Here is a 14,187-nt window from a genome sequence, read left to right as displayed (position 1 = left end):
GATTGCCCTAGGGTATGGGGGCGAGGAGATCCAGAAGCTCTCGGAGTTAGGAGGAGGCCGAATATCGAGTCAAGGTGGAGATTGTTAAGATTTGACGCTTCGAGATTCAATCCACATTGAGCCTACAGCAAGGTTCGCGATGAAAAACGGAGTCCAACGAGACCAAGATCATCCCAAATGGAGCTCGAACGGAGAATATACGTGCTTTTGAAGTCGACATGAGATCCGAGGCAGCGGAGGACTGTCGGTGGCCGGCGACGGGCCGGCGGAGCGGCGGCGACGCGGTCGCAGGTGGCGGGACGCCGTCCACCGCGCGGACCAGGTGTGCAGGGTGCGGCTCGGTGCGGGGCGCACGGCCTAGGTGCCCGGCACGGGTGCGGCCCAGGCCCCCGCGCGCGGGCCAGCCCAGGCCCAGGCGCCGCTGGGGCTTGGTTTTCTCGGTCCACCGTGGATCGGGTGGTCCACAACCGGATCTGTGGATCGCATGGGCATTTCGCACGGTCCACGGCACTATTCCGTGGACCGACGCACGATCGGAGGGCATGGGTGGCTTGCGGTCTTGATCCAACGGCTTGGGAGTTATTTGGATTGATTTAGGACTCCTAATCGCGATCTAATTAGGTTTAAGCCTTATAAAAAAGCCCTGATCAAGTGAAAAGCAAGTGGTGGCCTGGTTTCTCGTGGACGCGGGCGTGGAAGGCTTTGCACAGATACCAAAGACCCCGTGAAGAGAGAGAGGCGCGAGGCCGCTGAGAGAGGAGTAGGAGGCTTCTGGATAGCGAACGCCGGTCGTTTAAGGGGTTCAGGAGGGCTTCCAAGAGAGAGCTTTTGTGAGGGAGAACTTTCTGTGAGGGAGAAATTGGGTGTACGAGGATTGAGGGTGAGATCTCTTGTAAAATTTTTTTTCATAGTGAAGTTTGCATGTCCTGTAGAGGCAAGCCCTTTTGTGGCTGATCTACGTATTTTGATTGTTTTTGTTTTGTTTCTTCTTTCTTCCTGCTGCATCACGTAGTACCGAAAAGGTCTTAGAAGGTGGTGTCCTGACCAGACATCCACCCAACAGCCAGAAGACCAGCTTTGTTAAGATTAAAATGTTGGGCACCAAAGAGAGCACATGAGCTTGGCAAATCGACAGTGTTAAGGTGATTTGTGCATGATGAAACAAAAAGTTTCAACTTTGAAGTGTATTCAACAGACAGATACTGAAGAAAGATGACCATTTGAGATGGTTGGGTTATGCCATACAGACGTGAGATTGCCCCGGTGAGGTGTGGATATAAGAATCAGATTGAAAACTAAGTAAAAAGAGTAAACTAAAGAAGGTACAAATGGAAGTTCTGCTTGATAAAAATCAAAGAAAATTTTAAGATTTAAAAAGCTGGCACGAGATGTTTTTGTAACTTATATATCTTAATGTGCTTTTATGTTTCTTGAATTTCTAAGATAATTAAGGAAGAAAGGTAAATATGATTTGTATTTTTCAATATAACCTCCCAGAAATGTTCCAGGTTATGTTATCAGCTCCAAAAGTTGATACTGGAGTAGATAAGAGGTAAGAGGTACTATTCTTCTAGGTTGAAACACTGCAGTGACAAAAATGAACTAACTAGTCCAGTTAGTTGTTCTAGATGCCATTGAGTAAACCCTAGTAATTTTTGTTTGGGTCAACGTTAATCATTCATTAGGGGTTTACTGATATAAATTTTCTGTGTATTTTCCATTAAGATGTATCCATCATTTTGATCTTTGATGATTTTTCTTGCATCAAATAGAAGCAAACATCCTTTCACATTTTTGATTATGCTTTGATGAAGCTGACTAGTTCCTTGTGACAAAGGGCTTTCTCAACTGTTGATGGAAGCATGAGGCATCTTGCTATGATTACTATAGTGGACTGCTATCTTATTAGGTTTTGGGTTTTACAATTTATATAATTTTGGCGGTATACCATAAATGCTGGCTTTTTGGAACTTTACAGTTTTGCTGGTGCACCTCTTCATGTATATTTTTTCTGTTAATAATTTTTTTCTTCTTGGTTGTTTAAACAAACGGTCCCACATTAAGTATTCTTTTAAGGTGAGATATCCATGGATACGCTTTCTAATTTATATCATGCTTGCCTTTTTTAACATTCTTTCTTCTTGTGAAAAATTTAACATTTACTGTGATATTGAATGTCAGGTCTGACAGTGCACGTTTGAATCATAAAGGGTTTTATACTGTAGTCTTGGAGAAGAATGATGAGCTTATTTCAGTAGCATGTATCAGGTATTAATTCAATTTATAGGACCAACATCCTTATTAAAGACTGTAGAGGGTTCTCTACAGATTTTGCTCATTGATTTTGGAGGTTGTAAATTGTTTATATAGTAGTTAGGTACTGTATTTTTTATCGAATGAGTGTTATCTACTTTAACAGGTTGCATGTTGCTTGTCTAGAGATAGTAACTATCTTATTATTGAACTAGGATGAGCTTCGAGAAATATTATATCGGTAAATAGAATTTCCATAACTTCTGGATCTGCTTTTTGAGTTTATGGTATCATTGCTTGCTTGCCAAGGAAAAAAAAAAACTACCAGAGTTACCATACAAGAGGATTAAAAGGTTCTATGGAAACCTTCATTAACAAACTTTCAGTTTATTTTCTGAGTAATACCTATTTATTATGCTTGCGACTCCGAAGACTTTGATTTGTGGTTCTTTACTCTTTATTCTGCAATTGATGACTCAATATGTAGAAAGTAACTAAGTTGAAGAGAGCATATTTCATTTTAGTTTCATACCATGACTGTTCTATCTTTCAACAAATGAAATGGTTCATTGCCTGTGTATTGAAGAATAGCTTCCTTGATTATGTGAAGCAGGTGCAGGTATGGGAGCCTATATGGGTACGGGCCAGAGAAGCAGATCTCCTAGATAAATTTAGAATTAGGAAGGCATCTAGGAAGCGGATCACAAAAGTGGTTGAGCACCCTAGGTAAGTAACATTGTCAGTGGGTTGTGGGCATTAAGGAGTAATCAGGTTCTTTGTATAGGGATTGAGCTTCGAAGAATCATGCAGAAGGCAAACCTTATTATAAATCACAATTTAAAGGATCAGAACAAAGTCTTTGTCTTTACATGTGATTAATCAAATAGTTTCAACTTATTCATTAAATTGTGCAATGGATGGAAGGTAGACTGCTCCTGGACCTTGAAAGGAGGAAAAAGACAGGTGGATCTGACCTGCAGATAAAAGGACTATAAGAATAAGTGATTGAAGGTCAAAGTCATGCGAAATGTTCCTTCAAAATTGCTTATGTAAAACATTTAGCTCTGTAAATGTATAATTTGGAAGTTAACGGTCAAAAGAGTTTGCAAGAAGCAGTTGTGGTATATATGGTTGTAAGATATTTATATCCATGTACAAATTGGGAATGTATGTCTTATGGTCCTGAGGAAGTATTAGAGACAATTGAGGAAGAAATGACAAGAGTTGCATCCTGGTTAGTAGAAGATCCAAGGCTGGATTGTGAAATGTCTTGCATTCAAAAGAAACATTCATGGTGATTATGGAAGAGTTGATGTATGTTCTAGCAAACCTTGCACGAAACTTAAAAGTTAAAACTGTATGGGAGATTCACTGCTACATTTGGTTTTTATTGCTAAGAATTTGGGGCGAAGCAGTGAGGAATTTTGTGCCATTGCTTGTGAAAGGAGGTTATTTAAATTGTTAAATAGTTAATTAAAGGGAGAATTAGGGGAAGTAATGTCATAACAGATCAATCTACTAAATTACTAATATAACATATGTGCATGACTGAAGTAAGCAAACTGAAATCCTGGGCAGTATTGAAGATGAATGAGGACTTTCCTTTTGAATTGGCTAGCAACGGATAATTTTTTTATGGATATGTTTTTGTTGGATGGATGTCTAGTCAGGACACCACCTCCCAAGATCTTTTCAGTACGGCGCGATGCAGCAGGAAGAAAAAAAAAAATAATCAAAATACGTGGATCAGTCAAAAAAGAGCTCGCCTCCATGGGGCATGCAAACTTCACTATGAAAAAGAAATTTTACAAGAGGAGATCTCATCCTCAACCCTCGTATACCTAATTTCTCTCTCACAAAAAGTTTCTCCTCACAAAAAACTCTCTCTAGAAAGACCTCCTGAACCCCTGAAGCGGCCGCTGTTCACTGTCCAAGAGCCTCCTGCTCCTTTCACAGCGTCACGCGTCTCCCCTTTTTTCTCCACGGGTTCGGTCTCCCTGAAGCCCGTGCGTGTCCACGGGATCACCAGCCACCACCTGGGTTCTTCCATGAAAAACCAAAACCACCACACAACCTCTCACTATTCCTAGGCCTTTATAGGCTTAAAAAACCCTTGTTAGATTAGTATTAGGAGTCCTAAACCAACCTAATTAAGGCCCCAAGCCATTAGATCATGATCGGGAGTCACCAGATCCATCCGATCGTGATCGGTCCACGAAATAGTACCATGGACCGCACAAAATGCGTGGGAAACGCCCACGCGGTCCACGTGCTGGGCCGTGGACCATCCGATCCATGGTGGATCGGGATATAGGCCCCAGGCGCGGCGCCTGCGCCTGGACCGGCCCGCGCACGCTGGAATGGGACGCGCCCGTGCCAGGTGCCTGAGCTCGGGCTGCGCCCCGCGCGCCTGGCCCGTGCTCTGTCGCACGCTAGGCGGCATCCTGCCTTTTGCGGCCGCACCACCGCTGACCGCCGGCGGTCCTCCGTCGTCTTGGATTTTGTGCAAGCTTCAAAAGCACGTATCTCGGCCATCCGGACTCCGTTTGAGGTGATCTTGATCTCGTTGGACTCCATTTTTCGTCGCGAACCTCGCTGTGGGCTCAATGTGGATCGAATCTTGAGGCATCAAATCCTAACAATCTTCACCTCGACTTGGTATTCGCCCTCCTAACTCTGAGAGCTTCTAGATCTCCTTGCCTCCATGTCTTGGGGCAATCGCCTGCTGATCATGGATGGGCAAACATGAGAGTCGAGCCAGGTCGCTCGATCCCATCTTCGTCGTATGCTGTGCTCCTGATCTGAGATCTATTCGGGGTATCATCCTGCGGCAATAGGAATCTCATCTTGCGACATCGCCTTTCATCCTCCCGAGTCTCTTGTCTCGTGCTCGATCCACGTCCACCTGAAGCTCCACCTCACTCTGGTTTCCACCTGACTCTCGAAGCTCTACCTCGCACTGGACTCCCTGTCAGGTAATAATGTCTTCTGCTCTCTTTCTTTCCCTCCAGCATAATTCTATCGCCGCGTAGCACCCTCAGGATTCCTCCATCAGTTACCGTCCTGCAGTCTCTCGAATCCAGTCTGCTAAGTGAGATAAGATTTCGTCTGAAATCGGATGTATCGGACCTCCAATCTTCTCACTGCACCATCATGTGTTCTCCAGCTGACCGTCTCGATGCCTCTGATCGCACAGCTCGATCCATCCGGCAGATATACAGTGCCCTCATTGTTCTTCAAGAAGTCAAACTACTCCTTTCTGCAACATATATGATGAATGCACGCAGAATATAATATCCACTGCTGGAAAGAAGTAGATACCTCGTCAGATATCTCCAAGATATCTCCCTCTGAATCACTGCTGGCCGTCGCCACGACAGCCACTGTCCGATTTTTGAGTTGAGGGCAATCTCTGGCTAGATGTCCCAACTCCTCACACCAGTAACATCTGGTCTTGCTCAAGTCCCTCCTGGACTTGGACCGCCTTCGTTGCGATCTCCTGTCGCTCCATCTACCGCCTCCTGCTTCTCCAGAAGCCATCAAAACTGAGCTATTGCCACCTGAGCTCGAAGCTGGATTCTCCCTCCTGAGAACATCGTTCTGGAGTATCGCCGCGGTGACCTCGTCTATCTTGATGATGCTTTTCTCCACTAGAAGTGCAGTCACCAAAGACTCATACGAAGGTGGAAGCGACGCTAGCAAAATCAGTGCCTTGATCTTCTCTTCAATATTCTCGCCAACGCTGAGGAGGTCGATGAGGATCTTCTGGAAGTGGCTTAGATGCTCCTGCACGCTCTGTCCCTCAGCCATCCGCAGTTGGTAAAACTGCCTCCAGAAGAAACGAGTGTTGGTGAGAGATTTCACCATGTACAACTTTTCGAGCTTCGATCACAGCACCGTCGGAGAAGTCTCACTCAGCACATGGATTACCACCTCATCCGTCAGGTACATACGGATGGTACTCACCGTCTGCATCTGTAGCCGTTTTTAATCCCGCACCTCCATAATGGTTGGCTTCTCCTCGCACAAGAGAGTATCGATCAACCCCTGTTGGATGAGCACGTCCTTCACCCTTGCCTACCACAAGAAGAAATTGCTCTTTCCATCAAACTTGTTAATCTCCATCTTGATTGTTCCTGTCTTCTCCATCTTTAGTCTTGCTCACCACCACTACAATTTACGTCCTTGTACCGCCTCGCTCTGATACCACTTGTTGGGTGGATGTCTGGCTAGGACACCACCTTCCAAGACTTTTTCGGTATGGCGCGATGCAACAGGAAGAAAGAAGAAATAAAACAAAAATAATCAAAATACGTGAATCAGCCAAAAAACGGCTCGCCTCCACAGAGCATGTAAACTTCACTATGAAAAAGAAATTTTACAAGAGGAGATCTCACCCTCAACCCTCGTACACCCAATTTTTCTCTCACAAAAACTTTCTCCTCACAAAAAACTCTCTCTAAAAAGACCCTCTGAACCCCTGAAGCGACCGTTGTTCGCTGTCCAGGAGCTTCCTGCTCCTCTCACAGCGTCACGCGTCTCCCACTTTTTCTCCACGGGTTCGGTCTCCCTAAAGCCTGTGCGTGTCCACGAGATCACCAGCCACCACCTGGGTTCTTCCATGAAAAACCAAAACCACCGCACAACACCTCTCTCACTGTTCCCAGGCCCTTATAGGCTTAAAAAACCCTTGTTAGATTAGTATTAGGAGTCCTAAACCAACCCAATTAAGGCCCCAAGCCATTGGATCATGATCGGGAGTCACCAGAGCCGTTCGATCGCGATTGGTCCACGGAATAGTACGTGGACCGCGCGAAATGCGTGGGAAATGCCCATGCGGTCCACGCACTGGGCCATGGACCACCCAGTCCATGGTGAATCGGCGTACAGGCCCCAGGCGCGGCGCCTGGGCCCGGGCCACGCCCCGCGCGCGCGCCTGGGCCACGCACCTGCACCGGGTGCCTGGACCTGGGCCGCACCCCGCGCGCCTGGGCCGCGCGCCCTGTGCGCCTGGCCCGCGCGCTGCCGCATGCTGGGCGGCGTCCCGCCTCCTATGGCCGCTCCGCCGTCGCTCCGTTGGCCCGCCACCGGTGGTCCTCCATCGTCTCGAATTCTGTGCAAGCTTCAAAAACACGTATCTCGGCCATCTGGATTCCGTTTGAGGTGATCTTGGTCTTGTTGGATTCTGTTTTTTCGTCGCGAACTTCGCTGTGAGCTCAATGTGGACCGAATCTCGAGGCGTCAAATCCTAACAGTTTTTATTCATTATAGCTGTCATGTCATCACATGAAAATATTTTTGCATCACTTCTGATGTAAACCTGCCACTAACGTGGTAAAGAAAAACCCTGTTAGAGCTCACATGAGAAGCTTGTTTCAGGCGTAATGGGGTGGCATTGGAATGATAAGCGCGATATGGCATTTGAGAATGATGATGATAGGTATACGGACTATTGCTAAAAGATCAAAAAGAAGTCTTCTTTAAATGATGGCAATGACAACTACTTTTAGGATGGATTTTTCCTACCTACCTGGAAAAATGTTGAAAAGCGTATTAACGTGCCATGGATCTACCGGAATAAATTTCAATTTTACAAATTTAGTTGCAAAAGGGGCTTGGCGATTGTTGAGGGAGGAAGGTAACCATTGGCACTAGCAACTAAAGATGGAGCTATGTTGTAACTTTTTGCTAACAGGTAGATGAAGAGTTGTCCTCAAAAGCCTACAGCAAACATGAGCGTGAGTAGTACATGAAATAGTTCAGAAAGAAAATAGATGGCTAGGAAAAACAAGTTAGATGCAATTTAGAGGCCAATGCTCACATAAAATCCAATCAATAGGTAACATTTAGAAGTAGAACCAACATTCTTTACAATTGCATCAATAAGTATGATTGTTGCTTTTTATCATGTGAACAAGGAGAGGGACATTTCTGCAAGATGTGGATCGGGAGTAAAAACCGTAGACATCTCAGGGAAATGAGAGAGAGATGTAGGTGAATGTAAAGGATGAAAGCACCTGAAAAGAAGTAAGACTGACGGTGAGAATAAAGGGAACGGATCATGGTTGGCAGAATCATCCTGAACTACCCAGTTCAGGGTGTGTCAAATCATACCAGTGGCGAACCAAGATAGTTTCGGCTGTTGAAATGAGACATCGGCAAGAACAAGGGGATGGAGAAGGAAAAAGAGGAAAAGAAAGGGGCAGGAAGGAGAGGGGAAGTTTGGAGAGGCCACCGAGGGCCACTAGGACCACCGGAGGGCCACTAAGATGGCTGCCTCTTCTAGATTGAAATAGGGGCACTCCTCCAGCCATCTGGGGGCCTCCACAGCCCTCCAGTAACCACCGCGGGCATCTCCATCTTCTCCCTCTCCTTCCCTCCTCTTTCTCTCCCCCTTCCCTCTCTCTTTTCCTCTCCCCGCTTCTCCCTATCCCCCACTCTCTTTGCTGTATCAGTTCAGGCTCGACAAGGGAGCATACCAAACTGTGCCACTGGCTAACTGGTATGGGCTTCGATATCTGCACAGCCAACCTTAGAGTGGATAGGTAGAAAAATATATGAGTATAAAACTTTCCCATGGTATGTGTAAAACGGAAAACCATTTCCAGGTTTTATTGTGCTAAGTGATTACATTTTGCTTTTAATGAGTAGATGGAACAATGGAACATATGCAATCAAAGATGTATTAAACTGTTGTCAAGTATAGCTTGTGATGGTGATGCTAAAAGGTGGAACATGGTAAGAAGAAGAGTAATCTTTGACGGTAAAGCCTATGTACACATGAGTCTGCATGCAAATCGTGGGTTATCAGATTGGAAAAGGTAAGGAACATGCAAAATCAAGAATATGACGAAATTGTCTTTTAGTAACTTAAATGCATACGAGTTGTGCAGAATATGTTGCAAGATATCACAAAAATCTTCCATAATCAGGACAATCTTGTCTGCACCATTGAAATGAAATCTTTGATGCAGACTGATTACTGCTTATACATTGTACTGGTGACGTCTATAAGCAGGTGGTAAGTTGGAAAAATCATTTGATTACAAAGTGAATCTTGTGTAATCGGCATATAAAGAGTATGGGCATTCCCCTTGGAAAAGCATGTATAAAATTTGAGGTACTGGAGTGCATCAGATCACCAGGTTATCATAGGTTTTTTGTGCTGGAAAATCTGCTGCATTTCAGTTATGCTGTCTTCAGATTATGCATAAACGTTACCAGACATTGCAAGTATGCTAGGTAATCAAGATTCGGAGTCAAAGCATACGAAGAAACTTTTCGCTTTATAATTTAGACATTAGTGCTTGAAACATATGACCAGCTCTACCAGGTCATAAACAACCTGAGAAGAACAAAAGGAAATCTGATTAGGAGTCATGAGGATGCTCAAGGTGATATAACCACTTTGAAGTCCTGCAGTTCTTTCCTGGACCTCCATGCCACATGATACACAAAAACAAAAGAAAAGATGTACGTTAGCCAGGTCAGCAAATTATCAAGTTGATATTGAAGTTGTAGATAAATGGAGAGCATAATGAACTTTGTATTTGCAAGCAACTGGAGGGCACTGCGATGAACCAACTTTTCCTGATATGTAAGTAGTAGTATCGGTAGTATTAGGAAGAAGTACCCGTATTTGTTAACCTTCATTGTTTATCAAATTCGTGCTCCCATCTTGATTTATGTTCTTCAAACTTCTCTCATTTTTCTTAGGAAAATCGTTCAAGTCATATTACAAATTGATTATTATTGGATTTACTGAAGCTCTGGAATTAGTATTTTAGAAGAAAGAAATGGAGGTTGTGGCGGTAGATGAACTCCATGGTGAATGAAGGAACGTTAAGATTGATATTTAGATCTTGTGATGAGGCAGCATGGGAATTCAGGCTTGGAGATTGCTGTTGAGAACCTACAGCAAGGTTTGAAATACCACGGTACAGGGACTTACTAGTCATATCATATCAGTATGGCACTCACTGTGAATTATCTGTTCCTATATCTACTCATGGTTTGCTGATACAAGGTGGTATGACATGATATGATCTGTGGTACAGTGGGTTTTCAAACCTGGACCTGCAGTAAGATGATTTGCCAGGAAAAACTGACTTAATGACCTCAGAATAAAAGGTGCATGATGAGACTGAACAGAATTGTCAAGCAGAAATACATTTTATGTAATTTTTTTTATCGATAATGATAATGATTTAATAAAATATGATGTACAATGGCGTATGATATATGTCCTCTCTATTGATGTAATTGAAATGTTGAGACCATCGAAGTACTTAATTGAAGCATTGTTTTATCATTCCAAGTTTAGTAATAGCATCAAGTCATCAATTTTCAACTGTACCATTCTGTTTTCCAGCAAGTTTCCTTTTATTTAGTAGATTCTTTTGTATTCTGTTAAACTAGTGTCAATGCAGAACATATTTGGCACACTGAAATTTTATTTTGTCTATGTCCAAAGCATATTTCTTGGCAGAGACGCCATCTTTTGCCAATGCAAACTTTACGTTTGTCATGCATCTGGGCTTATTTTTTCGTAAGAACGTCCTTCCAGCTTGTCGGACATAATTAACAACATAGCAGTTAAATGAATCCAGAGTTTCACCATAACCATGGTTATTCATTCAGAATACAAAACACTTCATGTGCACCTATATTTCTCGGCAGGGTGCATGGAGTCATGGTGGCAGAGATGCCTCTCATTGCAACTTGTACCGAGCACCGTCGGCAAGGAATGTGCAGGCGTCTTGTTGGTGTAATTGAAGAGGTATTTAGTTTCTTTCTCAGTTTTCATATATATATATATATATATATATATAGATATAGATATAGATATAGATATATATACATGTGTGTGTGTGTGTGTGTACTGCAACTCTTAACTCATCAGGATAACAATGAAAGAGAGAACATGCTTGGCAAATGTAATGCATCTATAAGTAGCTCTGTGAAATTGAAGCTTTATGAGCTGCCATTTAAGACATTGTGCTTAAACCGTGGCTATTAAATGCCTCCATAAACTATATCTGGATACTTCTGCACACCTTACAAATGTGTTGGACTGGTTTTGCCATGAAGCTGTAATTTGCATCTGTGAAAGACCTGATGGCTGTAGATTTTGTAGGTTTTGGAGTATAATGAATGACAAGTTTTTCACATAAGATCATTTAGAGAAACTCATTTGTATTGTCATGCTTCATAGAGAGCTCTATAGAACGTGCTAATTCATCCCATTATCCAGAACTTAGAGACTTCTGGTTTAACTTCTTCAAAAAACAACTTCCTCAGACTAATTTATCTGTAAAACATAGGCTAATTTCATATTATGTGAGGTCACACTTGCCATTCTTTTGTTCGAGCGATATCAGTTAAACAGTGAAACCTATATAGTTAAGACTATTTTAATTTCTAGTCATTTTCCAATGTGAGTTTACTGTTCTGCACTTGAACATAATCTAGAGATGTTTTTTAAATGCTTGTATCCTGACTTATATGACACTGCAAGAACAGATGCTGAAATCTCTGAAGGTTGAAATGCTGATTTTATCAGCAATTCCGGATTTAGTTGATACATGGACATCAGTTTTTGGTTTTGAACCCATTCAAGATGATGAGAAGAAGCAGCTGCATAATGTCAGCCTTATGACGTTTCCTGGAACTGTACTGTTAAAAAAGATTTTATGTCAAGATACAGCTAAAAAATCAGGTGTGCATTTTTATTTACTAAAAGCTTATGTCGTCTAGGGTTCCCTCCCTAACTCACATGTATCTTTTCTTTCAATAGGGCATTTTTTTTTTATTATTATTTTTCATGCCATGAACATTTCATGAAGTATTCCAATGACTCATGTCATAAGCTTTTCCGGCAATGCAGGGGAGATTAGAGAATTCTATTCGCATCAAGATCAAGCTCAGAATTTGGGGGCTTTTCATGAAAAAACTTTTTAGGAAAACTGCGCAAGTCTTCCAGATATGATGTAACTAATACAGAATGAGAATTGCTGCTACTGGTTTGCCTTGATCTGCCAGTACAAAAACAAGTAAATGGTCTGAAGAAAAATGTACTGGTATCATCTGTTAATAGCCCTTTCTCAACAGCTAGGGATTATGAATACAATGATGCAAGCAATATAAATTCCTGCATTCGAAGGATAAGAACTTTGAATATACATGAGATGGATCTGTATCTTTGACAGAACAAGGTGTTCATGCTCAGATGCCGGTTGCCAATGTTTCATCTCCCACCTATTCCAATTTTATTGCGTTCTGTTTTCCAGTTATGGATAATGAACATCCCCCCAACCCAAGCTTTGACAGAACTTAAGCAATCATAAGACATAGAAATACATCACGGCATGCCAATATTCATATCAAGGACAGTATTGCAGATGTCTCAAACAGAGGATGCACAGTGAATCACTGTGAAGGTGGTGATGGTGAACCTAAAAGCACTATTAAGTGACAGAAGTTACATATGGAACAGTGTGAGACTGGCTGAAAATTTCCTTCGTTGATACTGGGTGAGCTTGATAATACTGGAAGTCTGGAAGTTTTGTAGATGACTCCTCCAGCATATGCAAACATAAAATATGTGGTTCTTCTGGTGAAAGCCTTCCAGTTGCCATTGTATGCATCACAAGGAGCATCAATGTTGATGCTAATGCTGCAAGCCTTTATGCATCACCTCATCAAGAGCATGCAAGTGAGGATACCAATCAAGCAGGGAAAGTTTCATTATCAGGATGTGCTTCCAGATGTCAAACAATGTGTGATATCTGTGGAAAAGGATTTAAGCTTGGAGAAAGAAGTTTTCTAAACTTGTAGGGAGACTATGGAGCGAAATATCTAAGATTAATGAAAATAGTCTTGCAATTCTTGAAAGAATGATTGCATTGGACTCCACAGAAATGAAAGATCTCTCAGTTCTTTGCTGAAGAATAGCAGAAAACTGGTGGAGATTGTTTACCATATTGAGCTTCTTCAGCTGAGATTGTGAGCTTCGACAGAAATGGTTATTAAAAATGTAAATCTCCTGCCCATCTAGGTAAGCCGATGAGGAAATCTCTCAAAATGTAAAAATGCTATTCTTTTTTTTGGCTGGAGAAATATGATGCAAGAAAAGAATTACATGGCATAAATAGCTGCTTTGTACTGAACTAAGAAATTGTTGTTTGAATCTGCATTGTAAGCATTGCCAACATCAAGACAACCTGAGTATTCTGCTGCATTTGTCTTCTTTGTTTGCAAAGGACATTAGAGTTAGATGGTTTATAAGTGTAACAGTATTGACTTTCAGGTTGTTCCCAAGGAACATTCTCTGAATTAGATAATCAGCAACAGCATAATAATCGTGCAGTTTCCAACACTACTGTGAAAAGTTGTACAAGTTTGTGCAAGATTCATGCTATCTGTTGGGGGAGTGGGATGGTGGAGAATCAGTGAGAAAAGTTTGCTTCATTAGGCACTGCTTAATAAGTTTAGAACTAAAAAGGATAACAATGTTTTAAATTCCATTGGACAGAACTATCCTGGTTTTCTCATGGAAGAAGATGCACAGCGGTCCGATCCCATCTTGACACTTGTGATGGGGAATGTTCCAAGACATGTCAGATGGGATGCTAGGATCATGCCAGGATGGTCTGGACCTGGAACTTAGGATGGTACCCAGTTTTAGCATCTTGTAGGATGCCCCAATGGAGTTAAAACCATGATCAAGATTTTCTAAATTTAAAGGTACCTGGTTACACTTCCTTACTGCTGAGTTGGTACTACTGGTGTTATAACACCAGCTTAGCAAATGGATATGGGTTCTAGTGCAGTTTCGTAAATTTAGCAGACATGACAAATTAGAGCTGACCAAGGTACAACCAAATTGAATGGATGCATGACTTCATTAGTAGAATATATATATATATAGCAGAC

General features: G+C 42.4%; 1 pseudogene; it reads left to right on the top strand.

Annotated features, from left to right (window-relative positions):
• The window catches only part of LOC140851739 (uncharacterized), a 28,388-nt pseudogene extending 14,878 nt beyond the window's left edge, over positions 1-13,510 (top strand).
• The last annotated feature ends 677 nt before the right edge of the window (positions 13,511-14,187 follow it).

Source organism: Elaeis guineensis, chromosome 9 (assembly GCF_000442705.2).
Source record: "Elaeis guineensis isolate ETL-2024a chromosome 9, EG11, whole genome shotgun sequence".
Classification (NCBI taxonomy): domain Eukaryota; kingdom Viridiplantae; phylum Streptophyta; class Magnoliopsida; order Arecales; family Arecaceae; genus Elaeis; species Elaeis guineensis.
The sequence above is the reverse complement of the archived record's forward strand: the minus strand, read 5'-3'. Positions and strand labels throughout refer to the sequence as shown.